This window comes from Pseudophryne corroboree, chromosome 4 (assembly GCF_028390025.1).
Source record: "Pseudophryne corroboree isolate aPseCor3 chromosome 4, aPseCor3.hap2, whole genome shotgun sequence".
Taxonomy (NCBI): domain Eukaryota; kingdom Metazoa; phylum Chordata; class Amphibia; order Anura; family Myobatrachidae; genus Pseudophryne; species Pseudophryne corroboree.
Genome location: NC_086447.1, coordinates 308014455 through 308031951, shown reverse-complemented (window position 1 = coordinate 308031951; position 17497 = coordinate 308014455).

Here is a 17497-nt window from a genome sequence, read left to right as displayed (position 1 = left end):
GGTGGTTAACGTCCTTACCCCTACTTATTACAGCTTGACAAAGGCAACACACGGCTTGACACCTGTTGTCTGCATTTGTGTTGAAATAATTCCACACCGAAGAGCTGATTTTTTTTGTATTTTGACCAGGCATGTCAATGGCCATATTCGTCCCACGGACAACAGGTGTCTCCCCGGGTGCCTGACTTAAACAAACCACCTCACCATCAGAATCCTCCTTGTCAATTTCCTCCCCAGCGCCAGCAACACCCATATCCTCATCCTGGTGTACTTCAACAGTGACATCTTCAATTTGACTATCAGGAACTGGACTGCGGGTGCTCCTTCCAGCACTTGCAGGGGGCGTGCAAATGGTGGAAGGCGCAAGCTCTTCCCGTCCAGTGTTGAGAAGGTCAGGCATCGCAACCGACACAATTGAACTCTCCTTGGGGATTTGTGATTTAGAAGAACGCACAGTTCTTTGCTGTGCTTTTGCCAGCTTAAGTCTTTTCATTTTTCTAGCGAGAGGATGAGTGCTTCCATCCTCATGTGAAGCTGAACCACTAGCCATGAACATAGGCCAGGGCCTCAGCCGTTCCTTGCCACTCCGTGTCGTAAATGGCATATTGGCAAGTTTACGCTTCTCCTCAGACGCTTTTAATTTTGATTTTTGGGTCATTTTACTGAACTTTTGTTTTTTGGATTTTACATGCTCTCTACTATGACATTGGGCATGGGCCTTGGCAGACGATGTTGATGGCATTTCATCGTCTCGGCCATGACTAGTGGCAGCAGCTTCAGCACGAGGTGGAAGTGGATCTTGATCTTTCCCTATTTTAACCTCCACATTTTTGTTCTCCATTTTTTAATGTGTGGAATTATATGCCAGTAACTATCAATAGCAATGGCCTACTACTATATATACTGCGCACAACTGAAATGCACCACAGGTATGGATGGATAGTATACTTGACGACACAGAGGTAGGTAGAGCAGTGGCCTTCCGTACCGTACTGCTATATATACTGGTGGTCACTGTCAGCAAACTGCAAAACTAAAATGCACCACAGGTATAGAATGTAGATGGATAGTATACTTAATGATGACACAGAGGTAGGTACAGCAGTGGCCTTCCGTACCGTACTGCTATATATAGTATACTGGTGGTCACTGTGTCAGCAAACTGCAAAACTAAAATGCACCACAGGTATAGAATGTAGATGGATAGTATACTTAATGACGACACAGAGGTAGGTACAGCAGTGGCCTTTCGTACCGTACTGCTATATATAGTATACTGGTGGTCACTGTGTCAGCAAACTGCAAAACTAAAATGCACCACAGGTATAGAATGTAGATGGATAGTATACTTAATGACGACACAGAGGTAGGTACAGCAGTGGCCTTCCGTACCGTACTGCTATATATAGTATACTGGTGGTCACTGTGTCAGCAAACTGCAAAACTAAAATGCACCACAGGTATAGAATGTAGATGGATAGTATACTTAATGACGACACAGAGGTAGGTACAGCAGTGGCCTTCCGTACCGTACTGCTATATATACTGGTGGTCACTGTGTCAGCAAACTGCAAAACTAAAATGCACCACAGGTATAGAATGTAGATGGATAGTATACTTAATGACGACACAGAGGTAGGTACAGCAGTGGCCTTCCGTACCGTACTGCTATATATACTGGTGGTCACTGTGTCAGCAAACTGCACAACTGAAATGCACCACAGGTATAGAATCTAGATGGATAGTATACTTATTGACGACACAGAGGTAGGTACAGCAGTGGCCTACTGTACCGTAATGCTATATATTATATACTGGTGGTCACTGGTCAGCAAAACTCTGCACTGTACTCCTCCTATATAATATTATACTGGTGGTCCCCAGTCCCCACAATAAAGCAGCACACTAAGCACAGATATGGAGTGTTTTTCAGGCCGTCAACGTATACTGGTGGTCACTGTCAGCAAAACTCTGCACTGTACTCCTGCTATATAATACAGCTGCTCCCCAGTCCCCAAAATTAAGCAGTGTGAGCACAGATATATGCAGCACACTGAGCACAGATATGGAGCGTTTTTTTCAGGCAGAGAACGGATAACTGGTGGTCACTGATCAGCAAAACTCTGCACTGTACTCCTCCTATATTATACAGCTGCTCCCCAGCCCTCCCTACAATTAAGCAATAGTGCACAATCAAGTTCAACAATAACGGAGAGGACGCCAGCCATGTGCTCTCCCTAACATTTCCAATGCACGAGTGAAAATGGCGGCGACGCGCGGCTGCTTATATAGAATCTGAATCTCGCGAGACTCCGACAGCGGGATGATGACGTTCGGGCGCGCTCGGGTTAACCGAGCCATACGGGAGAATCCGACTATAGCTCGGACCCGTGTAAAAAGGGTGAAGTTCGGGGGGGTTTGGTTTCCGAGAAACCGAACCCGCTCATCACTACTTAGAATTCCTGCACTTCGGTGGACATTCATTACCTGCAACAGTGATTGTGATGCATTCTGGTCCTGTTATCAAGCCCTTGCTCATAGCTGTGTAATTACTCATCTGCTGTCCATAATCAGTATGGTGCTGCACATTCCAGTCTTAAAGGGAGAGTCCATAGTCTGCTAAATTATGCTACACCTTGCTCAAGTTACTACAGTATTCCACAGTCAAGTCTAGTTAACCATTTCTGTGTCACTCTGCATCTGCCTGCAGAGAAAGTGGCAAGGAAAGACTCAGGTCCCCCTGGAAGGAATCGTGCTGGCACAAGCGCTCACATCTACGGCATAGTGTGAAACTCCACTGCACATGCTCAATAACTCAAAAAATTATGCTGGTGCCATTTTTTAGGTGATTTATTCAGAAATATGGCTCTGGTGGCTGCACTGTAAATTCTATATTTGCAGGTAGTGCAGTGTAAACCCACCTTGACACAGTGGAATGGGTGTAACTATAGTTGGCGCAAGGAGTGCCCCCCACCCATTACAGAAACAATACATACACCACCAGTGTATTACAACACATTTCAATGTATTGTATCATAGTGTTAGTCCCTTTTATTTTATTTTTTAAATATCACATTATAAAAACTTTTTTCAAAATCCATTTATTTGTGAAAATTGAGAGAACTGATGCTGAAATGAAGCCAGACTATTTCATTTCTGCCAACAGCATAGATTGTTAGAAAAGAATCATAAATGCAAAATAAAATAACTTATAATTCTCATTCTTAGTACTACCTTCTTGTATTGAAAGTACAATATTTCTGCAAACTAATTGCCATGAATGCCTGACATGTGTTTGTTATTCTGATGTGTCTGGAAACGCACACAGTTTTGTGGTCACATAAATCATGGAAGATAGAGACATTTATCATTGTACCTTTCTTTTGTCCCTGCAATATGTTTGGTGTATTACATGCAGACACTTCCGTTCCCTATGGGAATCTATCATAGCAACCAATAAACTAGTGCAATACAGATTCTCAAAGTTCCATTTTCTGCAGTATGTGAATAGTTGTTTTGATAAATTGTTGATTGAACTGGATTTATTCTAATATGGACTTGTTGGGGATTCTTAAGAAAACACCATCCTTGAAAATAATTTCTTACATTCTTAAAGGAACTCTCTCAGTACTCTTTTCCCATTAAAATATTTTTAATAATTGAGTTATTGTATTTGGAAGATATTGTTTTATCTCATCTTGATGGAGATTTATCAAAGCTCAGAGAGATAAAGTACTAACCAATCAGCTCATGTCATTTTTCTCTGCAATCTTTTGATAAGTCTCATCTTATGTCTAAAATGATTACACAAAATAAACACATGCTACAAAAAGATAAAACATGTCAGTATTCTTATACATTAATATAGCTCCACAAGTGGGAAAAATTAGTGAAAATGTAAAAAAAAATTCTCTCTCTCTCTTTCACTGTAATATAAATGCTTGTTTGGCAGTAATATTTTTCAGAGGTTTTGTTTTCTATGGTTGTATTTATTAGTGATGAGCGGGTTCGGTTCCACGGGTCCGAGTCATATTCGGATTCTCCCGTATGGCTCTGTTAACCCGAGCGCGCCCGAACGCCATCATCCCGCTGTCGGATTCTCGCGAGATTCAGATTCTATATAAGCAGCCGCGCGTCGCCGCCATTTTCGCTCGTGCATGGAAATGCTGGCGTCCTCTCCGTTTATTGTTGATGCAAATATTTGTGCTTGCTTATTGCTTAATTGTGCGGACTGGGGAGCAGCTGTATAATATAGGAGGAGTACAGTGCAGAATTTTTCTGATCAGTGACCACCAGTTTTATCCGTTCTCTGCCTGAAAAAACGCTCCATATCTGTGCTCAGTGTGCTGCATATATCTGTGCTCACACTGCTTAATTGTGGGGACTGGGGAGCAACTGTATTATATATAAACATCTTAGTGATATTTGGTGGACCCCTTTCTTTGAAAGTAAAGCATTCATAACCTAGAACCAGAAATAACGACACGGAGACTTGAATTTTGGCAGAAAATTGCTAGCTATTTATTTGTCCCTATCCATTAGGAAACCTGTAATAAAGAAATTAATTTAATATGCCGCTCTAGCCGGCATATGGTGGCGGCCCAAAAGAACGGCTCAATTAACCTAGATTAACCTTAAATAACTAACCCTATAAATTTACTAAAACTTATCATAAACCGGTAATAGGTGACAACTCAACCCCCACAGTGACTACCCACCGCTCCTGGGTGCCCTGCCGCTGCCTTCCCGGACGGGTGGTCAAGCGGCCATAAGTCGATGGAGGTGAGTGCACCTAAACCACAACAAACTGTAAAACACTACAGTTTTCCCTACAATACAAAACTGCCGTTCTTTTCCGCCAACAGCGAAAGACTCATCCCCACAGTCTTTCGCACCGCCACCATAAACCTACCCTAACTCCTGCAAAGCGAAACCTAGATCCTCCAGAAAAAACATCATCCCCTCATTGGATAGATGTACTCCATCACGCCGGAAAAGGTGGCTGTCTCTGAACCGAATCCTCGGGTGGCGAACCACCCTCCCTCCGTGGGACAGCACCCACTTTGCCACCGCTCCGTTCACCTTTTTCCGGGCCTCGTCAATCTGGCGCCCATCCGCCACACCCCTCCAACACAATCTTGGCACCATCATTGAAAAAAACAACACACAATTGGTCCATGCCGCGGTCACACTTGCCAGATCATGTATCATGGCCCACCGCAGATCCAAGGATGTCCTCTTCCCCAGGTCGTTGCCACCTAGATGGACAACCAAGACCCTAGGGACTCCATGCTTGCTGGCCTGACTCACTAACCTACTCCTCAGCTCACCCCACATCATTCCTCGCCAGCCAAGCCATCTGACACCCTGTGCTCCAAGCAATGCCTGAGACCCTTCCGAGGCCACAAACCTGGCCGCCCAGTAAATGTAAGAGTGGCCAACCACCCAAATGGTCAAATTGTCGTCAAACCATCCTGAAGGGGAAAAGAGGGGTAGAATTGATTACTAAGAGGCTTATTAATTGTTTACACTGAAGGATCTGCCAAAAAGAAAAACTTTAGATCTCGCTATTGCAGCAGTCACGGCCTAGCCGACTGCACCATGTTTCGTTGCCATTTTAAAGCGCAATTAAAGACACAAAGGGGAAAGATCAAATAAAAACAAACGAAATAAAACAGGGAGGGGGGGGGTATAAAATGGGAAACACATGTAATAACTCAGCTGGAGGTGAAAGCGTAAAGACCTGCTGAGGGACTCTGATTAGACCAGATTAGCCGAATTGTAGATTAGAATTCAGTCCGTCAAGTCAGGCAAAAAATCGCAAAATAACTCCAGACCCCCCGCTGCCGACTCATGTCAGCAATGGCGAGTAGCTAATCCCTGAGTAGGATAAAAAGGGGGAAAACACTAACAAACGCACAACACCATAAAATCACAGAACTGGAACAGCATAATACATTGCAAATAAACAAAGCACCAAGCGCAAACCGACCTCTCATGTGACAGGGCGAATATATCGTCTGTAACTTGACGACTTCCATCGCCCCACCGCCTGGATTTCAGTTCTGGAAAAACCCGCCGCAGCAGCCGACGTCGCCGCGCCTATCCGAAAGGAATGGGTACCGAAAGCAGCGGGTGGGAGGCCCAAGCCCGCCAAACAACGACCAAGCATCCAACGGAACTGGTATTTCGTGACTGGCAGCCCGTCATAATGCAATAGCCATGACCCCTCCTTAACGGGTCGCACCACCACATATTGCATTGCCAGACCCACTGGGCAAACGCTTTCTTCTAGCGCTGGAACCATAGTGACCCAGCGCCCTCTCCCCACTTGATCCGTCCTGGAGCGCCGCAATCTGCACGGCAAGGACCTCTCACCCACTACCACGTCTCCGACCAGCATGCGCGAATCTGCTCTCTTGGAAGGCGCTACCAACTCAGAAACTCGAAAGGCCCCGTGGTAAGCCATTGAGAACGCCAAACTGAACAAAAGCGTCTCAAACCTGGACGACGCGACTCGCCCCACCGCCGCGATGACGGCCGGCAACAAGGCCGCATCGATGGGCCGCCTCCTATCTGGTGGCGTCGGCGCAACTCGCGCCCACCCTTTCATTGCCTTCCGCAGAACCTCGCTTTTTGTTATATCAGGGACGCCTCGCAGCTTGCAGAAAAATGAGACGCCAGCCAAGTACCGTGATACCACCGCTCGTGACCTACCGGAAACGTAAAGCTGCCAAATAAAAGAAAGCATCAGCCGATGCTTGCTCTTACCTTGATGCTGACGACCCTGGACAAACTCCTCCCACTCGCTCCAAGCTTGTCCGTAAGCCTTGAGCGTGGCTGGCGCGACTGACCGCAATGCTAGACCCTCCAGTCCGGACCGATCACCTGCCAAACATAACCGGGACAGTGAAAACCTTGCTCCTCGGCCTCGGGTGCCAAAACCCAAAATCTCTCCCACTGTCCACGCGACAACGCGTCTGCGATTCCGTTCTCCAAACCGGGCACGTGTTGTGCACGGAACCATAGGTTCCTACGCAAGCACGTCAGAAGCAATTGCCCGAGCACCCGCAGAACCACTAGCGATTTCGCCCTCTGGTTATTAATCGCATGCACCACGCCCAGATTATCGCATCTAAACAATATGCTGCGGTTAGCCAACCGATCGCCCCAGACTTCCAACGCTACCATAATGGGAAAAAGCTCCAGCAGCACCAGATCTCTTGTAAGACCCTCGCTATGCCAGTTTGCCGGCCAAGATGCCGCACACCACGATCCCTCCAAAAAACAACCGAATCCCAAGGCACCTGCAGCATCGGTAAACAGCTGCAACCGCTCGCTGTCTACGGCTGGCGCTTGCCATATGCTCACCCCGTTGAAATCCTCCAGGAACGAAGCCCAGACGGCCAAATCCCTTTTTAATTCAGAGGACAATCGAACGAAATGATGAGGCCTGGCACACCCCGCCGTTGCCCTTTCGAGCTTCTGGCAGAAAACCCTGCCCATCGGTATTACCCGACAAGCAAAGTTCAGCATGCCCAGCAAGGACTGCGCCTGTCGCAGCGTGACTTTACGCGAGCCGTTGAACCGGCAAATGGTTTCGCGGAGCTTCGACACTTTGTCCCGGGGCAGGCGACACTCTCCCGCCACGGTGTCAATTTCAATCCCCAAAAATGATAGGCAGGAGTCCGGACCCTCCGTTTTGTCCCTTGCTACAGGAACGCCGAAGTGGTAAAAAAGAGCCCGGGTGCTAAACAGCAAGTCGCCGCACCTTGTGTCATTAGCCGGACCCGCACATAGGAAATCATCGAGGTAATGTGCAACCCCGTGACCGCCTGACGCAGACTCCACGCACCAATGAAGAAAAGTGCTAAAGCGCTCGAAAAATGAGCATGAAACGGAACATCCCATCGGCAGACATTTGTCGATGAAATACTCCGCCCCAATCCGGAAACCCATAAAACGGAATGAGTCCGGATGCAATGGCAGTAATCTAAAGGCTGATTCAACATCAATCTTAGCCATGAGGGCCCCGCTCCCGTAGCTGCGGACCATCTCTAGCGCTTCGTCAAATGACTGATACACCACCGAGCAATAAGCCGGTGGTATTGCGTCGATGACCGATGCCCCTGGCGGGTAAGAAAGATGCTGGATGAGCCGAAAAGCGCCTGGAGTCTTCTTTGGTACCACCCCGACCGGGGAGATGACCAAGTCATCCACCGGGGGTGACCTAAACGGCCCCTCCATCCTGCCCAACCTGACCTCCTTATCCACTTTCTCCCGCAGCACAGTCGGCAAAGCTCGGGCAGACTGGAGGTTCCTCTGCGCGCGCACGGACACTTCGCTTGCAACAGGCAAGCGAAAACCAAACTTAAAACCGTCTAACAAAAATTTTGCATCCCTTTTATTTGGATACAGACCCAACCACTTGCCCATCTTTTCCAGCTTAACTGGCGTTGGGGCTCTGCTGAGCGGTCCCGCTCGCGGCCTGCTTCGGGTATGCTTGTTTTCCCCGATTTCCCTGTCGCCCCCCTTTGAAACAAGAGGAGGCTGGGTGGGCTCCTCCACACTGCTGGCAGGAGTGACGAAAACGACACTGTTTGCCAAAGGAACATGCTCCGCTGTTAAAAGCGAAGCATTTCCCTCGAGGGGCAGACCGCCCGCCCACGCGAACGGCCAATCCGCCTGTCCTGGCAAATCCCCCGTCCGCGCCCGTCCCCTGGGCTGATGACCCCGCGCGACGCCCACCTGCTCCCTGTTTCTGGGTTTCCTCCTCCTGCTGGGATGCCCGGGTCACTTTGAGCCAGACCTCCACGTCCTTGAACCCAAAATCCATGACCCGTAGCCCGTCCTGTTTCTCCCGAAACTCTTGGTCATACCGCCGCCATTCCGAGCCCGGGGATGTGCGCTGCATGTCGTGCACGAGATGCAGGTACCGGATAATATTCATGTGCTCTTCCGGCTTATCCTCCAAATTGCATGCCGCAAACACCCAGAAACCGGCCAGCCAATTATCAAAAGACCGGAAAACCTCTGTCCCCATGCCCTTCTTAGCGGCCGCCGCTTTGTATTCCTTCTTCATGGCCTTAGTCAAGACGAATAAGTCCACGAAGTCACCCCGACGTATCTTCTTGCGGCAGCTGTCTCGCAGCCCCCGCATAACTGCGGTGTACTCGCAGCGCACTACCCCAGGCAGATCGCGCCGCTTCTTTGCCCTACGCTCCTCCTCACTAACTCGCTTGCGCCGCTTACGCCTCTTCTGCTGTTTTGCTGCCCGCTTGGCAAATTTTTCGGCCTCCTTCCTTGCCCTAGCAGTACTGTCTGCGTCGGACGCTTGCGACGCCAAAGAAGAGGAGGAGGAGGAAGACGAAGAGCTATGCGAACTCGAGCTCGTGGTGGAAATTGATATAGACTGTACCAAATCACCGGATGCCATCGACCTCTCCGACCCGGATTCTTCGTTTTCTTCAGCCCAATCATCGTCCTCCACGAAATCTGCCAAATACCCTTCTTCTCGGCCCTCTGTGGAAGACAAAACAGAAGAGGGCCCGGCCCGTGCTTGCGGCGCACGCCGGGCCCCCCGTGTGGTATGCGCAGTGAGCGCGCGCCCCTGCTGCTCCCGGTCCGACCTTAGCTCCAGCTCGGCAGCAGCGACCCCCAGCTCTCGGCAGGCTCGTGCCACCCGCTGCGCCGCTGAGGCCCTCCGTTTGCCAGACCCCCTGCCTCCTGCAGACTGGCCGAAATCCGCCATCGCCCCAGGGGAGGCCACTGCAGCTAACGGCCCCAGAGCCTCCACCACCGTGGCCAGCGCCGTCGCTACGGCCCCAGGAGTATCACGTGTGGCGCGACCCCCGTAAACGCCGCCCGAAGGACGATCGGTCCTTGGTTGGGCGCGAGCCCGCCGACCGGCCGATGCGACCCTGGGACCCTGCCCTTCCTGCTCCGACATGAAAGCAAGTGCCCCCCGGCCGGACCAATTGCTCTCTACTTCTGATCCTTCGCCTTCCCTCCCCAACGAAGCAGAAGCATCCCCCGGTCCTGGGGAGGACCCGCTGTCGTGCGCAGCGGCCCGTGCCGCGGCCCTGTGGCCGCTGACCCATTCCCTGTCTCCCCTCCACCCGCGGGACCCGCTGCGTCCCGCCTCTGTAGTGCTGGTGTGGGGAGTCACAGGGACCCGCTGCGCACCCGCGCGTGTTCCCCCGCGCGTCACATGACCATGCTGCTCCCGGCCACCCCTTGCAGTTCCTGCCGTGGCCCCATCTCCTGTTGTCATCCTTATGTGCCCAGCGCTGCCTACCCGAGGCACACGCTGCACCCCCCTTGTGTGCCCCCTCCCCCTGCCGGATTCCGGCATCCGGGGAGTCGAACTGGGTGGCCTGTGTGTTGGCGGCGCCGCTGCGCGCACACGTGCGCGGCCGGCGGCGTCCGGAGCGAGCATGGGCGCGCGCGCACCCCGTGCGCGCGTCCCACCTCCTCCCGCCATCGGGCTCCCGGTCTGTTCCTCCTCCTCGGCCGCCGCGCGAGGCTCCTGCACAGGCCCCGCGCGGCAACCGCCAGCTCCCCGTCCCGTCCTCTCCCCCCGCCCGGCACTAACATTCGGCCGTGGCAAGGAAGGAGGGCTAGGACCTGCAACCACCGGGCGCCCGCGGGCGCCCGACATGATCCCGGACTCGGCGGCTCACGGAGGGGACGGCCGCCGCCCGTCAACCCTCGAGCGGCTTGAATGGACCCCTGGTCCCCCACGCCGCCCTCGCCCGGCCGGTGTGACCGACTCGGCTGCCGGCGGCGAGCCCGCCCGGGCCCTGCTTGTGGTGCTAGCGGCCGTGTTTGTTGAGGCCCCTAGGGACGGAGCCCCGTCCCCCATGCTGCCCACTGCAGCCTCAGGGCCCGCTCGACCGTCTGACTCACGGTACCGAGCCGGGGCCCTTAGAACACGCTGGGGGCGAGCAGCCATATCAGCAGGTAATAATAGGAGGAGAGGAGGAGTATAACACTGAGGTAGGGGTTATTCTGTTATTCTGCTTGCACGTGAATGAGAAAACGAAATTGTCTGCAATGCAGCACTCACCTAAAAGCAAATCCACCAAGAGAACTAAGATGGCCTCACCTTCCCTATATATATCAAACCCTCCCCCTAAAGAAGGCTGTACTTTCCTAACAGCTAGGTCCACCCCTCCCCAGATGTTTAACTCTTTCCTTTCCTATACAGTCAATACTCTCTCCGGAGGAGTACAGTGCATAGTTTTGCTGACAGTGACCACCAGTATACGTTGTCTGCCTGAAAAACACTCCATATCTGTGCTCAGTGTGCTGCATATATCTGTGCTCACACTGCTTTATTGTGGGGACTGGGGACCACCAGTATATTATATAGGAGGAGTACAGTGCAGAGTTTTGCTGAGCAGTGACCACCAGTATACGTTGTCTGCCTGAAAAACACTCCATATCTGTGCTGCATTGTAGTATATAGTAGGAGTACAGAGCATAATTTTGCTGACCACCAGGGCCGGCAACAGAAATCTTGGGGCCCGGTACAGTAATATCTCTGCGGGCCCCCCCACCCGGCCCTAAAAACATTGTCTGCACTATGTTCTTCCCCACGACCGTCACATGCACCTCCCTGGGATGTAGTTATGATCCCGGCAGCCGGGATCCTGGTGGTCAGCATACCGACGCCGGGATCCCGGACGCCAGAATGCCGGCAGGGGGCACAGCCATATTCCCACTTGTGGGTATCCTGGCGTCAGTATGCTGACCACCGGGATCCCGACCGCCGGTCACCCGATCCCAACCCCGCCTGCCTAATACAATACTGATATATTGGGATCATGTCTTTCCAAAATTAAGATTCCCAGACACACAATGGCCAGGCATTTTGTACTGTCTGTGCTGAGCAGCAGATGAGCCTGAAAGACCAGTCACCCCCACACAGACATTCTGCTCTGATCTTATCTGACATGCATGCATGCAGATGCATCTATATGTGCAGAATGCTGCATGCATAATGTGCCTGCCTGCCCGCAGCCCAACCCAAACCAATCCCAAAGCCCCAAACCAAACCCAAATCCCTAAACATTCTGGAGTTGGAGAGCCTTACCAGCAGCAACACACAGCCGCCGGCGCCGCTAATTGACCAGGCTCAGAATCCCGCAGTACTGTCCTGGGCCACTCCTACTTGGCGCTCCGGCTCCTTACAGCTCACACAGCAGAGACAGGGAGGCGTGCGGTGAGGACTCGAAGAGGAGGGGCGGTCCGGAAGGGCGTCATCGTGTGTGACTGGTGCAACGTCAGTGCACTGCACAGCATACAGCACGGCCGGGGACTGGATGGCTCAGGCTGACAGCTGACCTGGCTGGGGCTGTGCACTGAGGGGGTGACCACACGGCTTGGGGGGATGGGGCAAAAAACAACAACTCAACCACACAGCGGGCCGCACGCGGCTGGTGCGGTGCCGCGAGTTATAGAATTATGTACATTTATTATGATATGCTGCCACCGCTGTACCTTGGGGCCCCTCACAATGACGGGGCCAGGGACGGGTGTCCCCTTTGACCCCCCCTGTCGCCGGGCCTGCTGACCACCAGTATATAATATATAGGAGTACGGTACAGAAGGCCACTGCTGTAACTACCTCTGTGTCGTAAAGTATACTATCCATCCATACCTGTGGTGCATTTAAGTTTTGCACAGTTTGCTGACCACCAGTATATAATATATAGCAGTACGGTACAGTAGGCCACTGCTCTACCTACCTCTGTGTCGTCAAGTATACTATCCATCCATACCTGTGGTGCATTTCAGTTGTGCGCAGTATATATAGTAGTAGGCCATTGCTATTGATACTGGAATATAATTCCACACATTAAAAAATGGAGTACAAAAATGTGGAGGTTAAAATAGGGAAAGATCAAGATCCACTTCCACCTCGTGCTGAAGCTGCTGCCACTAGTCATGGCCGAGACGATGAAATGCCATCAACGTCGTCTGCCAAGGCCGATGCCCAATGTCATAGTAGAGAGCATGTAAAATCCAAAAAACAAAAGTTCAGTAAAATGACCCAAAAATCAAAATTGAAAGCGTCTGATGAGAAGCGTAAACTTGCCAATATGCCATTTACAACACGGAGTGGCAAGGAACGGCTGAGGCTGAGGCCCTGGCCTATGTTCATGGCTAGTGGTTCAGATTCACATGAGGATGGAAGCACTCATCCTCTCGCTAGAAAAATGAAAAGACTTAAGCTGGCAAAAGCACAGCAAAGAACTGTGCGTTCTTCTAAATCACAAATCCCCAAGGAGAGTCCAATTGTGTCGGTTGCGATGCCTGACCTTCCCAACACTGGACGGGAAGAGCTTGCGCCTTCCACCATTTGCACGCCCCCTGCAAGTGCTGGAAGGAGCACCCACAGTCCAGTTCCTGATAGTCAAATTGAAGATGTCACTGTTGAAGTACACCAGTATGAGGATATGGGTGTTGCTGGCGCTGGGGAGGAAATTGACAAGGAGGATTCTGATGGTGAGGTGGTTTGTTTAAGTCAGGCACCCGGGGAGACACCTGTTGTCCATGGGACGAATATGGCCATTGACATGCCTGGTCAAAATACAAAAAAAAATCAGCTTTTCGGTGTGGAATTATTTCAACACAAATGCGGACAACAGGTGTCAAGCCGTGTGTTGCCTTTGACAAGCTGTAATAAGTAGGGGTAAGGACGTTAACTACCTTGGAACATCCTCCCTTATACGTCACCTGCAGCGCATTCATCATAAGTCAGTGACAAGTTCAAAAACTTTGGATGACAGCGGAAGCAGTCCACTGACCACTAAATCCCTTCCTCTTGTAACCAAGCTCCTGCAAACCACACCACCAACTCCCTCAGTGTCAATGTCCACCTTACACAGGAAAGCCAATAGTCCTGCAGGCCATGTCACTGGCAAGTCTGACGAGTCCTCTCCTGCCTGGGATTCCTCCGATGCATCCTTGAGTGTAATGCCTACTGCTGCTGGCGCGTCTGTTGTAGCTGCTGGGAGTCGATCGTCATCCCAGAGGGGAAGTCGGAAGACCACTTGTACTACTTCCAGTAAGCAATTGACTGTCCAACAGTCCTTTGCGAGGAATATGAAATATCACAGCAGTCATCCTGCTGCAAAGCGGATAACTCAGGTCTTGTCAGCCTGAGTGGTGAGAAACGTGGTTCCGGTATCCACCGTTAATTCAGAGGCAACTAGAGACTTGATTGAGGTACTGTGTCCCCGGTACCAAATACCATCTAGGTTCCATTTCTCTAGGCAGGCGATACCGAAAATGTACACAGACGTCAGAAAAAGAGTCACCAGTGTCCTAAAAAATGCAGTTGTACCCAATGTCCATTTAACCACGGACATGTGGACAAGTGGAGCAGGGCAGACTCAGGACTATATGACTGTGACAGCCCACTGGGTAGATGTATTGCCTCCCGCAGCAAGAACAGCAGCGGCAGCACCAGTAGCAGCATCTCGCAAACGCCAACTCATTCCTAGGCAGGCTACGCTTTGTATCACTGCTTTCCATAAGAGGCACACAGCTGACAACCTCTTACGGAAACTGAGGAACATCATCGCAGAATGGCTACCCCCAATTGGACTCTCCTGGGGATTTGTGACATCGGACAACGCCAGCAATATTGTGCGTGCATTACATCTGGGCAAATTCCAGCACGTCCCATGTTTTGCACATACATTGAATTTGGTGGTGCAGAATTATTTAAAAAATGACAGGGGTGTGCAAGAGATGCTGTCGGTGGCCCGAAGAATTGCAGGTCACTTTCGGCATTCAGCCACCGCGTGCCAAAGACTGGAGCACCACCAAACACTCCTGAACCTGCCCTGCCATCATCTGAAGCAAGAGGTGGTAACGAGGTGGAATTCAACCCTCTATATGCTTCAGAGGATTGAGGGGCAGCAAAAGGCCATTCAAGCCTATACATCTGCCCACGATATAGGCAAAGGAGGGGGAATGCACCTAACTCAAGCGCAGTGGAGAATGATTTCAACGTTGTGCAAGGTTCTGCTACCCTTTGAATTTACCACACGTGAAGTCAGTTCAGACACTGCCAGCCTGAATCAGGTCATTCCCCTCATCAGGCTTTGCAGAAGAAGCTGGAGACATTGAAGGAGGAGTTAAAACAGAGCGATTCCGCTAGGCATGTGGGACTTGTGGATGGAGCCCTTAATTCGCTTAACCAGGATTCACGGGTGGTCAATCTGTTGAAATCAGAGCACTACATTTTGGCCACCATGCTCGATCCTAGATTTAAAACCTACGTTGTATCTCTCTTTCCGACAGACACAAGTATGCAGAGGTTCAAAGACCTGCTGGTGAGAAAATTGTCAATTCAAGCGGTACGTGACCCGTCAACAGCTCCTCCTTCACATTCTCCCGCAACTGGGGGTGCGAGGAAAAGGCTAAGAATTCCGAGCCCACCCGCTGGCGGTGATGCAGGGCAGTCTGGAGCGAGTGCTGACATCTGGTCCGGACTGAAGGACCTGGCATCGATTACTGACATGTCATCTACTGTCACTGCATATGATTCTGTCACCATTGAAAGAATGTTGGAGGATTTTATGAGTGACCGCATCCAAGTAGGCACGTCAGACAGTCCGTACGTATACTGGCAGGAAAAAGAGGCAATTTTGAGGCCCTTGCACAAACTCGAGTGTGTACTCCGAAAGAGTGTTTAGTGCAGCCGCTCACCTTGTCAGCAATCGACGTACGAGGTTACTTCCAGAAAATGTGGAGAAGATGATGTTCATCAAAATGAATAATAATCAATTCCTCCGTGGAGACATTCACCAGCAGCAATTGCCTCCAGAAAGTACACAGGGACCTGAGATGGTGGATTTCAGTGGGGACAAATTAATAATCTGTGAGGAGGGGGATGTACACAGTGAAAGGGGTGAGGAATCGGAGGATGATGATGAGGTGGACATCTTGCCTCTGTTGCCAGTTTGTGCAAGGAGAGATTGACTGCTTCTTTTTTGGTGGGGGCCCAAACCAACCAGTGATTTCAGTCACAGTCGTGTGGCAGACCCTGTCGCTGAAATAATGGGTTCGTTAAAGTGTGCATGTCCTGTTTATACAACATAAGGGTGGGTGGGAGGGCCCAAGGACAATTCCATCTTGCACCTCTTTTTTCTTTCATTTTTCTTTGCATCATGTGCTGTTTGGGGACAATTTTTTTTAAGTGCCATCCTGCCTGACACTGCAGTGCCACTCCTAGATGGGCCAGGTGTTTGTGTCGGCCACTTGTGTCGCTTAGCTTAGCCATCCAGCGACCTTGGTGCGCCTCTTTTTTTCTTTGCACCATGTGCTGTTTGGGGACAATTTTTTTGAAGTGCCATCCTGCCTGACACTGCAGTGCCACTCCTAGATGGGCCAGGTGTTTGTGTCGGCCACTTGTGTCGCTTAGCTTAGCCATCCAGCGACCTTGGTGCACCTCTTTTTTTCTTTGCATCATGTGCTGTTTGGGGACAATTTTTTTGAAGTGCCATCCTGCCAGACACTGCAGTGCCACCTCTAGATGGGCCAGGTGTTTGTGTCAGCCACTTGTGTCGCTTAGCTTAGTCACACAGCGACCTTTGTGCGCCTCTTTTTTTCTTTGCATCATGTGCTGTTTGGGGACAATTTTTTTGAAGTGCATCCTGCCTGACACTGCAGTGCCACTCCTAGATGGGCCAGGTGTTTGTGTCGGCCACTTGTATCGCTTAGCTTAGTCACACAGCGACCTTGGTGCGCCTCTTTTTTTCTTTGCATCATGTGCTGTTTGGGGACAATTCTTTTGAAGTGCCATCCTGCCTGACACTGCAGTGCCACTCCTAGATGGGCCAGGTGTTTGTGTCGGCCACTTGTGTTGCTTAGCTTAGCCATCCAGCGACCTTGGTGCACCTCTTTTTTTCTTTGCATCATGTGCTGTTTGGGGACAATTTTTTTGAAGTGCCATCCTGCCTGACACTGCAGTGCCACTCCTAGATGGGCCAGGTGTTTGTGTCGGGCACTTGTGTCGCTTAGCTTAGTCACACAGTGACCTTGGTGTGCCTCTTTTTTTCTTTGCATCATGTGCTGTTTGGGGACAATTTTTTTGAAGTGCCATCCTGCCTGACACTGCAGTGCCACTCCTAGATGGGCCAGGTGTTTGTGTGGGCCACTTGTGTCGCTTAGCTTAGTCACACAGCGACCTTGGTGTGGCTCTTTTTTTCTTTGCATCATGTGCTGTTTGGGGACTATTTTTTTGAAGTGCCATCCTGCCTGACACTGCAGTGCCACTCCTAGATGGGCCAGGTGTTTGTGTCGGCCACTTGTGTTGCTTAGCTTAGTCACACAGCGACCTTGGTGCACCTCTTTTTTTCTTTGCATCATGTGCTGTTTGGGGACAATTTTTTTGAAGTGCCATCCTGCCTGACACTGCAGTGCCACTCCTAGATGGGCCAGGTGTTTGTGTTGGCCACTTGTGTCGCTTAGCTTAGCC